Genomic DNA, 13,206 nt, shown 5'->3' on the forward strand with positions numbered 1-13,206 from the left:
GCACCCGAGCACCCGACCCGACCCACTCGTGGAGCACCCCACCCCCTTCTTCCCCCGATCCCATTCATCTCACTCTCTCAGTCTCACAGTGAGTGAATCAGTGAATCCTAGCCCAGTAGAAGTCTGAACCCTAGCCGCTCAGTCACCCTCCATCGTCGCCGCGGTCGCGGGTTGTCAGCACCACCACCGTCGCCTGGTCCTGCCACCCCAGTAGCCCTCCATCGTCGCCTGGTTCCCTGCCCAGTAGCCCTCCATCTCCATCGTCTTCATCTTCTCAACACCAGTAGCCCTCTCATCGTCTTCATCGTCACGTGGTCCTCAACACCAGTAGCCCTCCATCGACCCCAGGTGAGTGACTCGTCCTCTGCTCATCTTCTTTGTTCTTCGCCTCTGCTCATCTTCTTTAGTATAAGAAACATAAAGAAACATGAACTTCATCCTCTGTGAACTTAGATTTCTGTTCTTTTTTTTGTGAACTTCCTCTGTGAACTTTGATTTCTGTTCAATTTCTGTGAACTTCCTCTGCTCATCTTCCTCTATTTGTTGGTTAGTATAAGAAATAAATAATCTGAAAATTAAATTAATTCTGGTCTTCTATTTTATTGTATTCCAATTGTAATTTCTGTTTGTTGGTTAGTAAGTTTTTTTATTGTATTCGAAATTCACCCTCTGATATAGTAACATGAAGACTATGAAGAGGGCTACTGGTGTTTTAGTGTTTTGCATTTTTGCTATTTTGTAATTGTTGACTGGCTGAAATGCTGTAGCAAATTGTTGATAAAACTGCAGTGATTGGTAACAATGTGTCAATTTTGCATAGTGTGACTTTGGGTGGAACTGGTAAAGCTTCTGGTGATAGGCATCCAAAGATTGGTGATGGGGTTTTGATTGTGTTAGTCTATCAGAAATATATATTATGCAGAACAACAAAGCTGTATTTATAATATGCAGGGATTTTGTTGTTGTAAGGTTTCAGAACCACCTTTTCTCTAGCTACCTTCAATGCTGATTTACTGATTTACTGATTACTGATTTACTGATTTGGGGATAGTGGAAAGTTGAGTCTGTGTTACTCTTTCAGGGATTTGAGGTTGAATTTGTGATTTGTGATTTCTTGGGTCTTTTGTAATGCTGCTGATTTGAGTTTGGAATTTGTGATTATTGATTAGTGACTTGTTAAGCTGCTATTGTTAACTTGTTATGCACTTATACTGCTGTTTTGTTATGGAATTATGGCACTGAGTGTTTTGAATTTTGAATTGTGATAAGTGATATGTGATATGTGATTTGTGATTAGTGATTTTATTATGCTGCTGTTTTGAATTAATTTAGGGGTGATTATTTGTTATGCTATTGTTTTGAATTAATTTAGGAGTGATTAATGATTATTTCTAGTTGTATTGTTGCTGTTTGCACCATTGCTCTTTTCACTATTTAACTTTGTATTTTGATAAGATCATATGGATTTGGTTGAGATTTCATATGTTTTAAATTTGGAAGATATTTAAGATTTATATTAGACTATAATTATATTTTATGATGTTTATATATAATTTATTTATTATTTTATTCTGAAATGGTTTTTCCGGTTGAACCACCGATTGAACCGGTTGGACCAATAAACCAGTGAACCAGTAGCTAGAGCGGTTTGATGACCGCTCCGGTTTTCTGAACCTTGCTAATTACTTAGTGAAAGACTAGCATCAATAGAAACCAAACCAATTAACTATTCTCACATAATGCGGAATGGACATCCACAACTCAATTCCACCCAAACACCCAATTTTTCAACCAAGAGTGTGAAAACTAAATATGCTAGAAATTAAACATCAAAGCAATTAAAGTCAAAGCAATTAAATGCAAGGAAAGAAAATGGCAAGAAAGTAACTTAACATGCAAAAAATTAAATGAAAGCAAGTAAAAGTCAAAGCAATAAAACTTCAAATGCAAGAAACCTCTTGGCAAGTAATTGAGGACTAAGGCTACCTATCCTAGCCATTGATCACAAACATATGATGATTATGAAGAGTTAATCCTACTTAGTCAACCTTACATCGAAGATAAGTCAAATAGGCATAGTTAATTTCAATCCCTAAGTCCTATGTCAACACTAAGGGGTCACATAGAGTCAAGGGAGACCAAATCAACTAACTACTCTAATATATCAAACAAGAATGGACATCAATGACTCAAGGATCACCAAAGTCAACAATTTCAAGCCAAGAGTTAAGAAAAACTAAGTAAAGACTAAGCCAAGTATTTTATCAAACACTTGGTGTGCATGAAAATAAAATAATATTAAAATGCATTAAAATAAATTCTAAAGCTACCAAAGCAAGAAAATGACAATAACAATTAAAGGAAGCAATAAATGACATGAAAACATAAATTGTATTAATTGAAATTAAAGAAATACAAGAGTGTTCATAAAATGGAAAATGACATAAAAGAGAAATTAAGAAGAAGAACTAAGAGAAGTAAGACAATAAAGTAAAGAAACATAAATGAAACTACATTAAAGCAATAATTAAAAGCAGAAATTAAAAGAAATTAAACTAAACCTAACCTAATTTTAGAGAGAGGGGGGAGCTTCTCTCTCTAGAAACTAAGAGAAAACATCATAAAAGTTAACCTTAATTGCCCCCCTTCATTCAGCTTCACTTTGGCCTCATATAGCTTCAGAAATGAGTTGGACTGGGTTTTGGAGGCCCAAAAATCGCCCCCAGCGATTTGCATTAATGAGTTGACATAATTCGGTCACGCGTACGCGTGGGTCACGCGTACGCGTCGCCTGGCCAAAAATCCATCCACGCGTACGCGTGGGTCACACTACGCGTGGCTCGCAAATCTTGCTTGTGCGTACGCACAGGTGTTGAAACTTCCAAACTCCATTTCTTCATGGTTTCTTCCCTTTTGCATGCTCTTTCCTTCACTTCTTCAATTCATACTTGACTTGGAAACCTGAAATCACTTAACAAATACATCAAGGCACCAAATGGGATTAAAGTGAATTAAAATTGACTAAATTAAGCACAAAAGAGCATGTTTTCACTTTCAAGCACAATTTAGGAAGAAATCTCAAAATCATGCTATTTAGATGAATAAATGTGGGTTTATGTGATGAAATCCATTCAAATCAAATCAAAATATATCGTAAAATATGGACTCATCAATTCCCCCACACTTAAACAATAGCATGTCTTCATGCTAAATACAACCAAAGGGGATGAATGAAAGGGTGAATGATTTATTCAATGCAACTACTTACATGTATGAAACTATACTAAATGCTAGCTATTTATATCTATACTATGATTCCTATTGAGTTTGGCAAAAACAAACAAAAGAATCTCAATCAATCCAAAATAAAGCTTAGGGCTAAGACAAAGCAAATACAGCAATATCACTCACATCCAAAGATTTGATTTGAGATTTTCAAATTCGTTTCAACAACTTGCAAGAAGACACAATATAAGCAATGGGAACATAGAATTGAGCAATTGAAACCCTCATCGGATGTGTTTACACTCTAATCGCTCAGTGTATAGGGCTTAATCATTCAATCCTCCTTTAATCATGTTTCTCAAAGATTTGCAAGTCATCTAACAATAAACTAATATTTGATGAATGAATGCAAATATCATGAGAACTTTTGAGGGTTGTAATGGCGCTAGGGTAAGGGCAGGATTAATATGGTTAAGTGGTTATTAAATTGGATCTTTGATTAGCTCAAGTATCCCACCTAATCCTATATCATCCTATATACATAACAAAACGACCTAACCACCCATTCACCTCTTTTTCACACTCACTCACGCATCCTTCTTTCTAATTCACACACATATGCATCCTTTATTTACATTCTTATTGTCATTTCTTTTCTTTCTTTCATTTTTTTTAAAAGGTATATACACCAATCAACAAAGAGAGATGTATATGTCTTACTTAATAGATGCATGAGTGTTTACCCATTTCCAAAGTTTTTCTCAATGAAAACCTAAAGTAACTTTCTACCAATGTTTCCCACAGATTCCCCCCTGATGAGCTAACTCTTGACAGTTTAGAATTTATCTAATGGAGTCTCGTTGTAAAGTATAGTTTCCAAACCAATCAATAATCCTCTCAATCAAAAATATTGGTTGTCACAAGTAACAAACCCCAATGAATTTATAACCGAAGTATTTAGACTCCGGGTCGTCTCCCTAGGATACAATGGAGTGCTTGCGTATTGGCTATGATGGGGTAAAAAGAGAGGGGTTTAGTTTGATTAGAGGGGCAATAAAATAAAAAGACAAGAAAAGTAAATTGAGCAAATAATTAAAGAAAGCAAGTAATAAAGAGAGACATTCATGGCAATGGATTGAGATCATAGACTTTCTATCCTAGTCATGCATGACTAATTCATCTTATTTAGTTAACTCACACATCGGGAGAATGTCAAACAAAATTAATTAATCATGTCACAAATATAAACAAGAATTTATCTCATTACGTCAACTCCAACAAATAGGGAGAAAGTCTAATGAGACTAGCTAATCTCATCTAACTAGCTAATTCTAACTTCACTGATGCAATTACAGTAAAAAAAAATCAAAAGAAGAAGCAGAACAGGGGGGTGAGAACCTAGGTGTAGAGATTGAACGAGAAAAAGGAGATGAAGGTGAAGTGAGATGAAGAGAGAGAGAATCAGCCAGAGCAGCACGGCGGTCTGGTGGCACAGCAGAGCTCGTGCCGGCGACAATGGTGGTCGCGGTGGCGCTGGGGCGGCACTGAGGGCGAGCAAAGACAGAGAGAAGCGGCGAAGAAGTGAGAGAGAGGGAAAGAGTGAGAGAAGAGGGTTGGGTGGTAATGGCGGCGGCGACGGCGATGGATGCGGGTTGCTCGCCGGAGGATGAAGGTGGAAGATGGTGAGAGAGAAAAGAATGAAACGTTGGGGAAAAGAAGGGAGTTGATGCGCGAATGCGCTTGGGCTTCGCGTCCCTGGGGTAAGTAAAAATTCGAATCCACGCGTGCGCGCACCTTGCGCGTTTGCGTGGGTGGGAGAAATGGACGAACGGCGCGGGAGCGCCATGAGCGCTTGCGCGTAGATGGATGGGTTAGAATGGGCGCGGACGCATACGGTGTGCGTCGGCGTGGATGTACTGGGTCGAAGGCACAAAAGAGGCCCAGAGTTGGCACAACTCTCGGGTCCTTTGGCCTGGATGATGTTAAGACGCATTGACGCGCGGGCGCAATGTGCGCGTTCGCGTGGATGGCTTGAGCTTATTAGATAGGCGTGGAGGCATGAAATACGCCAACGCGTTGACAGAGAAACATGGAGTGGCGCGGACGCGTATAGCGTGCGTTCGCGTGAGTTGAGGCACAGAGTTGGCCCAAAAGTGGCGCAACTCTCTGGTCCTTAGCCCAGAAAACTTAAATGCGTAGCCGACGCGCGCGCGTGCCTTGCGCTTGCGCACGGCTTGTTGTTGTTTTTATTTATTTATTTTTTAATGAGCATCAAAAGATCTCATAACTTCTCATCCTTCTTTAAAACTCTAGAACAAGCTAAGGTGCAAGATTAAGCACATTTTGAGACATAGGAACAATTTTCAAACAACTTGAGAAAACTTGCAATTTAAGCAAAAACCCAATTCAAAGATTCATCCCTCATTAAAGCACAAAATGCATAAACACCTTAGTAAACAAAGAGAAATATACCAAGAAGTAAAGAAACTATATACAATGGAACCCAATTCATTCATTCATTATATCTACAAGAGAATAGAAAGAGTTTACCATGGTGGGGTGTCTCCCACCAAGCACTTTTAGTTTAAGTCCTTAAGTTGGACATTGGGAGGCTTCTTATCAAGGTGGCTTATGCTTGTATCAATTCTTGAACCTCCAAAAGTGCTTGTCCTTCAATCGGTTGTCAGAATTTCCAACCTTCTTCATGAAGCTTTGGTGAGGTTCTCTCCAAGACTTGAGCTCCCGAAAACAACTGTCATAGGATAATCCATGATCTCATATCTTGTCCTCACACCCATCTTCTAGTTGATTGCCTTGACTTTGTCCGGGTGACGATAAAACAGAATTCTCACGGAAGCACCAAACTACTCTCCTAGATCCATTTAATTTAGCATTGCACCAATCCATGCTCTCTAATTTCGAGCTTCCCACCATAATGAGCCTAGATTTAGAATGCCAACCACTAAACATCATCCTCTTTCGCTTAATTCCACAAAGCGCCCTAAGTTGGCCATCCATTTCAAGCAAACCATACTCAAGTGGGATTATAAAGCTGAGAGTTAGAAGTTTTACCCACTCAAGCGGAGGATTGGATGACGAACTAGGTGGAGGAGTTCCCAAAGATCTTGATAAAGCATGCTCTACTCCCGTCCATCCTCTTCTAGAGGTTTCCACCACTTGGCGAGCTTCTTCAAATTCCTCCTCATGCCAAGCTTCCTCAAGTTCACATTCCTCTTCATCAATTTCTTCTATTTCTTCCCCATCACTCTCATCATAGATAGGAGGCAAAGTAAAATCTACCTCATCATCGAATCCAGACAATTCGGGGAAGGATTCTTCAAACTCGAAAGGATCATATGTTGATTCGGAATCGTCATAAATATGAGCGTTTGTTGCTTGGAATACTTCTCCCAGTTCTTCACTCGCATTAGGCCTTAGAGGTTGTACGTCCTCCTCAACCTTGCTTTCCAATCTACTGGGGGAAGGTTCAACAGGATCGTCAAGGGGATTGATCAAGGTGGGCAAAAAATCACTAGTGATGGAATCCACTTCTTGATCAATTTCCTCCAACTTTTTGTTTACTTCCGCAACATTACTCTTTTCTGCAACATCCCCTCTAAGCTTCTTGGAAGAGAGTTCTTCGATCTGAGATTCCTTTATGTGCTCAACGTATCCTAAACATCTATCTACTACTTCCTCATGTGCACTTATCTCTATCTTCTCCTCTTGTTGTCCTTCTAGCCTCAATTCTCCCTCTTCACCATGGAGCTTCAAGTTCACATCCTCACGGGGCTCCTTGGTTGTCTCTCCACATTCAACAATGGGCGTACTTATGGCGCATGAGCTTAGGTGAGATGTTAGGTGACCCACGGCTTCTACTATGCCGGCCCCTTACTCTTAACTCCTTAAACTTAGTTTCATCCTCCTCTTGTCGCCTTAAAATACGAGATTCAAGGTCTCTCAGTTCTAACATGAAGGCTTCGTCAGGAGATGGTGTTGGAAGAGAGAATTCATCAGTTAGGGAGAGATTTTCGTAATCGGAAGGTGGTTTAAATTGGTGGAGTTCTTGAGGTGGTGTATGTGGAATTTGTGGTTCTTGAGAGTATTGGTATTGGGATGGTGGTTGTTCTACATGTGATTCTAACGGTGGTTGATATGGTGTATATGAGTTATGGTCAAGTGGAGGTAAATGGTGGTATGGGGCTTGTGAGTATGACGTGTGGCTATATTGAGGATATGGCTCATAGGCATATGGTGTTGATTCTTGAAAGTCACAAGGGAGTTCACCATAGCCAGTGGATTGACATGCATCATAGAATGGCCCTTCTTCATAGTGCATTGGCGGAGGTTGTTGCCATGGAGGTTGATCAAATGTCTGAGGCTCCTCCCACCTTTGATCTCCAATTCCTTGATGCACATCCTCATTGAGGCTTTCATTTCATACAACATAGTTTGAGCTACACTCATAGCCAAAGTGAGAATTCATAGTGAAGTAGAAAATAAAAACAAAGAGCAATAAGAAATGAAGGAGACTAAATCCTAAAACTAGCAAAAATCAACAAACAAACCAAAGATAAAGCTATTCACAATATTTACAATAGCCAATAACATAGCACCATTGGCTCCCCGGCAACAACGCCATTTTGATGAGCTAACTCTTGACGGTTTAGAATTTATCTAATGGAGTCTCGTTGTAAAGTATAATTTCCAAACCAATCAATAATCCTCTCAATCGAATGCTCAAAATCTACTCTAACATCCTTCCAAGCATTTTGTCAAACACTTAGAAGGCATAAAAGGGAAACATAGCAAATTGCAAGGAATGTAAATCTACACTATTCAATTTCAAGGAATTAAACAACAATAAAGCAAGTCAATAATAAAAGAACATGAATCATAAATTGCATTGAAGGGAAATCTAATCCAACAAGAGCATCTATGAACATAAAAGAGAAATTAACATTACAGAACATGAGAATGAGAGAGTAGAAGTAAGAAATTATAAAGGAAACAAGATGAAAACATGTAATTAACCCTAGATCTAAGATGGAAATCAACCTAACCTAATTCTAGAGAGAAGAGGGAGCTTCTCTCTCTAGAAACTAACTAAAGGCTCATGTTGGTTAAAACTAATTGCTCCCCCTTTGCTTGGACTTCAATTCTGCATGAAATACACTCAGAAACAAGTTGGATTTGGGCCTGGGCAGCTCAGAAATCACTCCCAGTGTTTTGCCATTAAGTGGGCCATATAAGAATATCGGCGCGCGCGCGCCATGTGCGCGTGCGCGTCGCTGGCAAATTCCCAACCTGCGCGGAAGCGGCATGTACGCGTGCGTGTCCTTGTGAGAAACCACTTTTGCGCGTGCGCGCCTTGTACACTTGCGCGTCCATTGGTGCATTCCAAATCTTTGTTTCTTCATGTATTCTCCACTTTGCATGCTTTTCTCCTCATTTCTTCCATCCAATACTTGCCTTATGAACCTGGAATTACTTAACAAACACATCAAGGCATCGAATGGAATTAAAGTGAAATAAAAATCACCAAATTAGGGCCTAAAAAGCATGTTTTTACACTTAAACAAAATTTAAGGGAGAATTACAAAACCATGCTATTTCGTTGAATAAATGTGGGAAAAGGTGAATAAATCTCCCAAAACAAGCACGAAATAAACCACGAAATCGGGGTTTATCACCCCCACACTTGATTAACACACACACTCAAACCCAAGCTAATCAAAGATATAATCCATGGACATAATGGTTTTTCACTTAGGGTGAATGATGTGCTTATAATGAGAACAAAGTGGAATTAAAGGCTCAAAAAGTGGTTTACAAAGATAGATGCAAGGGTTGGCCATATGGGTTAGTGAGCTTAAATTCAAAAATAGCCTCAATCATACTAAATGAATTCAAAACAACAAATAAAGGACATAAAGATTCAAGCAAATCCAAGATTACAATCATAAAAGGAGTTTATCACACAAGAACAAAATTTGTGGTTGAAAATGTGCAACCACACAATTAAAGCTCAAATCTCACTAGGTAATTTGTTCAAACTCTTTTCTATGTTCCATAACAAGAGTACTTCAAGAAAGTTCAAAAATAATTTTTCAAATCTAATCAATGGAACGCCCTAAAAGAGATTTCTTGAAAATTCTTTGTTGTTTTACCAAACTTATTCAATCTAGCATGCAACATACAAGTATTTACTATCATATAACTATAAGCATTAAAGAGATATATACAAATAAACCAAACCAAACAAAAATGCAAACAAGAACAAAAATTGAAGAAAAAGAACAAAAAGAATGTTGCAGAGTGTCTAAGAAATTTTACCCCCGTTGAAGTTAGCGATCCTCCCCCACACTTGAATAATGCACGGTCCTCCGAGCATGCACACGATCCGGGGGATGAAGGACTATGAGGCTCCACCTTTAGCTGGTGGGTTCCGGGGGCTCCGGTAAACAACAATTGAGGAAAAGTAAGACGTGTGTGGTATGATAAAAGGCAATGTGTGTATTCTAAATGCGCGCACAATTTAGAACACAACACATTGGTCAATTAGAAACAGAAATCACACAATCAAAAGAAATAGCATGCTCCTCAATCAAGTAGTCCTAGGTTGCAAGTAATAAATAAGCAAAATTTAAGGCACAAGCAACCCTAGGTAACTACAACTAAAGTGAATTGAGTATATAAGACATTAGTTATTGAAGTCGTGCAAGTGAAAGTGCAAAGTGAATAAAAAATGACACAATCGACAATAACCAATTCAATGATGAAAAGAGACTACTTATTCATTCTTAGGAATAATGAAATAATCACATGTATAAGGTGCTTGTTACAAAAAGTGACAAGTCTTGATAAGAATCAAGTCAAGTCAACTCAAAAAAATGCAAAGCATTAACAAGGAACAAATACCTTGTTATGTGATTATTTTCACTTAAGAACCATGATGACTAAGTAGCTCAACTTTATTCACTAAAGTAAAAGTGCACAATTCAAAATGCCACACAAGGATCAAATTTAACGCATATGGTCGCGACAACATATGAATCAAAGTCACAATTCAATTAGGTAATCAGACAAAGACTTGATGCTCAGTGCACATACTTATCAAAATTAGACCAAAACTTAAGCAAAAAGCAACCCAACAATCATTAACAAATACATGCAATTTATTTAATTAACAAACAACTAAACTAAAACTAATATAATTACTGAAATGAGAAAGAGATGCAATGGAAACTAAGTAAAACAAGTAGAGAAGCAAGGGAAAAGCAAGAGAAGAGAAGGGTGGAGGGAAGAAGAAGAGAAGAAGTAGAAAGAAGAGAAGAAAAGAAGTAAAGTGGGTGTGTGCGTACGCACAAAGGGATGTGTGCACGCACAGAGGATCACGCGTATGCGTCATGGACGCGTGCGCATGGTGCGGAACAAAATGGGATTCGACGCGTACACGTCATGGACGCGTGCGCGTGAGATGGCGAAAAATGAAAGGTGACGCGTACGTGTCGATGGAAAAAATTAAATGGTCGTGCGTTCGCACTATGTGTGCTAACGCCACGACTAGAGGCCATGTTTTGAGGTGTGCATGGGAACAGGGTTGTGCCCACGCACAGAGAGGCAATTTTTTTTTATGGAAAGGATCACGTGTGCGCGCGCATACAGGTCCGTGCACGTGCACAAGAGCGTAAGGGCAGGGGTTCACACGCACAGGCTGTGTCAACGCTCCCACCAGAGTGGTTGCAAGTTGGCATGCGAACGCATAAGCCTGTGCAGCCGCACATACAGCACGAAAAAGGGTATGTGTGCGTATGCACGAGTGGGTGCGCATGCACAGGTCGCAGAAAGCAGGGGAGTGCGCGCGCACAAGGCGTGCTAGTGCTGCGAACAGAGGGCAAAATTATGCGTGTGCGTGCGCATAGGTCGGTGCGCACGCACAGGAAGCAGAAAATAGCTGTTTTGTGCGCACGCACAAGTACGTGCGTACGCACAGATGCCCTGTTTTGCAAAAAAATTTCTTCAAAATTCTAAGGTACCAAGCCTTAGTTCAATCAAAACTCAACACCAAAACATGCAAGAACCCATAAATTCATGATCCAAACCAAAATTAACATAACTAGCTCAAAATTAAACTAATTCTAAGCTAACCAAGCATGACAAAAAGTAACTAAGCCAAAATATATACAAAAAGAGAAGAGTTAGAACAATGTTACCAAGTACTTTTATTTAATGTCTTTAAGTTAGACAATTGGGAGAGCCCTTGCTATGGTGGCTTGTGCTTGACTTTTTCACCAAATTCTTGAATCTCCAATGTCCTCCGGGGTCCCAATCCTAACTATTGACAACCAAAAAGCAAGCTATTTATAATATTCACATATATACAATAGCCACTAACTTTACACCATTGCAACTCTCCGGCAACGGCGCCAAATTTGACGATGACCAATTTGCATGGGTTTGGATTTTCACACTAAAAATAGAATTTGTCCGTTGTAAGTATAGTCCTAACCCAAAAAATTGGCCATTAATCAAATGTTATCACAATACAAAACAAATTATAACGGAGAGTATTTAGCTCCCAGATCGTTCTTCCCTAGGAGTTGCAATTAAGTGTATAATTATTGGCTATGAGAGAGAGCATGGGGAATTGGGGACGAAAGCAAGAGAGCAAGCAAGAAATGTAAATAGCAAGAAAGTAAATGAGCATGCAACGATTTAAAAGGAAAGCAATTAAAGGACTCTTGGCAAGAAATAGGTAATCTAGGTTTCCTATCCTAGTTATGGACCACAAACATGTCAATTGTGTGGAATCAATCCAAACTAGTCAATCCTCCTTGAGAATTAGTCAAAAGGCATAATTGATCTCAATCCATAAGTCCTAGTCAACTCACTAATTACTTAGTGAAAGACTAGCGTCAATGGAAACCAAACCAATTAACTATTCTCACATAATGCGGAATGGACATCCACAACTCAATTCCACCCAAACACCCGATTTCTCAACCAATAGTGTGAATACTAAACATGCTAGAAATTAAACATCAAAGCAATTAAATGCAAGAAAAGGAAATGGCAAGAAAGTAACTTAACATGCAAGAAATTAAATGAAAGCAAGTAAAATTCAAAGCAATAAAACTTCAAATACAAGAAACCTCTTAGCAAGTAATTGAGGACTAAGGCTACCTATCCTAGCCATTGACCACAAACATATGATGATTATGAAGAGTTAATCCTACTTAGTCAATCTTACATCGAAGATAAGTCAAATAGGTATAGTTAATTTCAATCCCTAAGTCCTATGTCAACATTAAGGGGTCACATGGAGTCAAGGGAGACCAAATCAACTAACTACTCTAATATATCAAATAAGAATGGACATCAATGACTCAAGGATCACCAAAGTCAACAATTTCAAGCCAAGAGTTAAGAAAAACTAAGTAAAGACTAAGCCAAAAATCCATCCACGCGTACGCGTGGGTCACGTGTACGCGTGGCTCGCAAATCTTGCTTGTGCGTACGCACGCATACTTGTGCGTACGCACGGGTGCTTAAACTTCCAAACTCCATTTCTTCATGGTTTCTTCCCTTTTGCATGCTCTTTCCTTCACTTCTTCAACCCATACTTGCCTTGGAAACCTGAAATCACTTAACAAATACATCAAGGCACCAAATGGGATTAAAGTGAATTAAAATTGACTAAATTAAGCACAAAAGAGCATGTTTTCACTTTCAAGCACAATTTAGGAAGAAATCTCAAAAGCATGCTATTTTGATGAATAAATGTGGGTTTATGTGATGAAATTCATTCAAATCAAGCCAAAATATATCGTAAAATATGGACTCATCACCACATAAGAATAATTAGCTCTTGGAGTGATGAAAGAGGTTTTCTCTTGGTCCAGCTTATACATCGGGATTTGGTTGTATCCCGAATTAACATCCATAAAGGACAAATATATGTATCCTGAAGTTGAGTCC

This window comes from Arachis ipaensis, chromosome B07, assembly GCF_000816755.2.
Source record: "Arachis ipaensis cultivar K30076 chromosome B07, Araip1.1, whole genome shotgun sequence".
Lineage (NCBI taxonomy): Eukaryota > Viridiplantae > Streptophyta > Magnoliopsida > Fabales > Fabaceae > Arachis > Arachis ipaensis.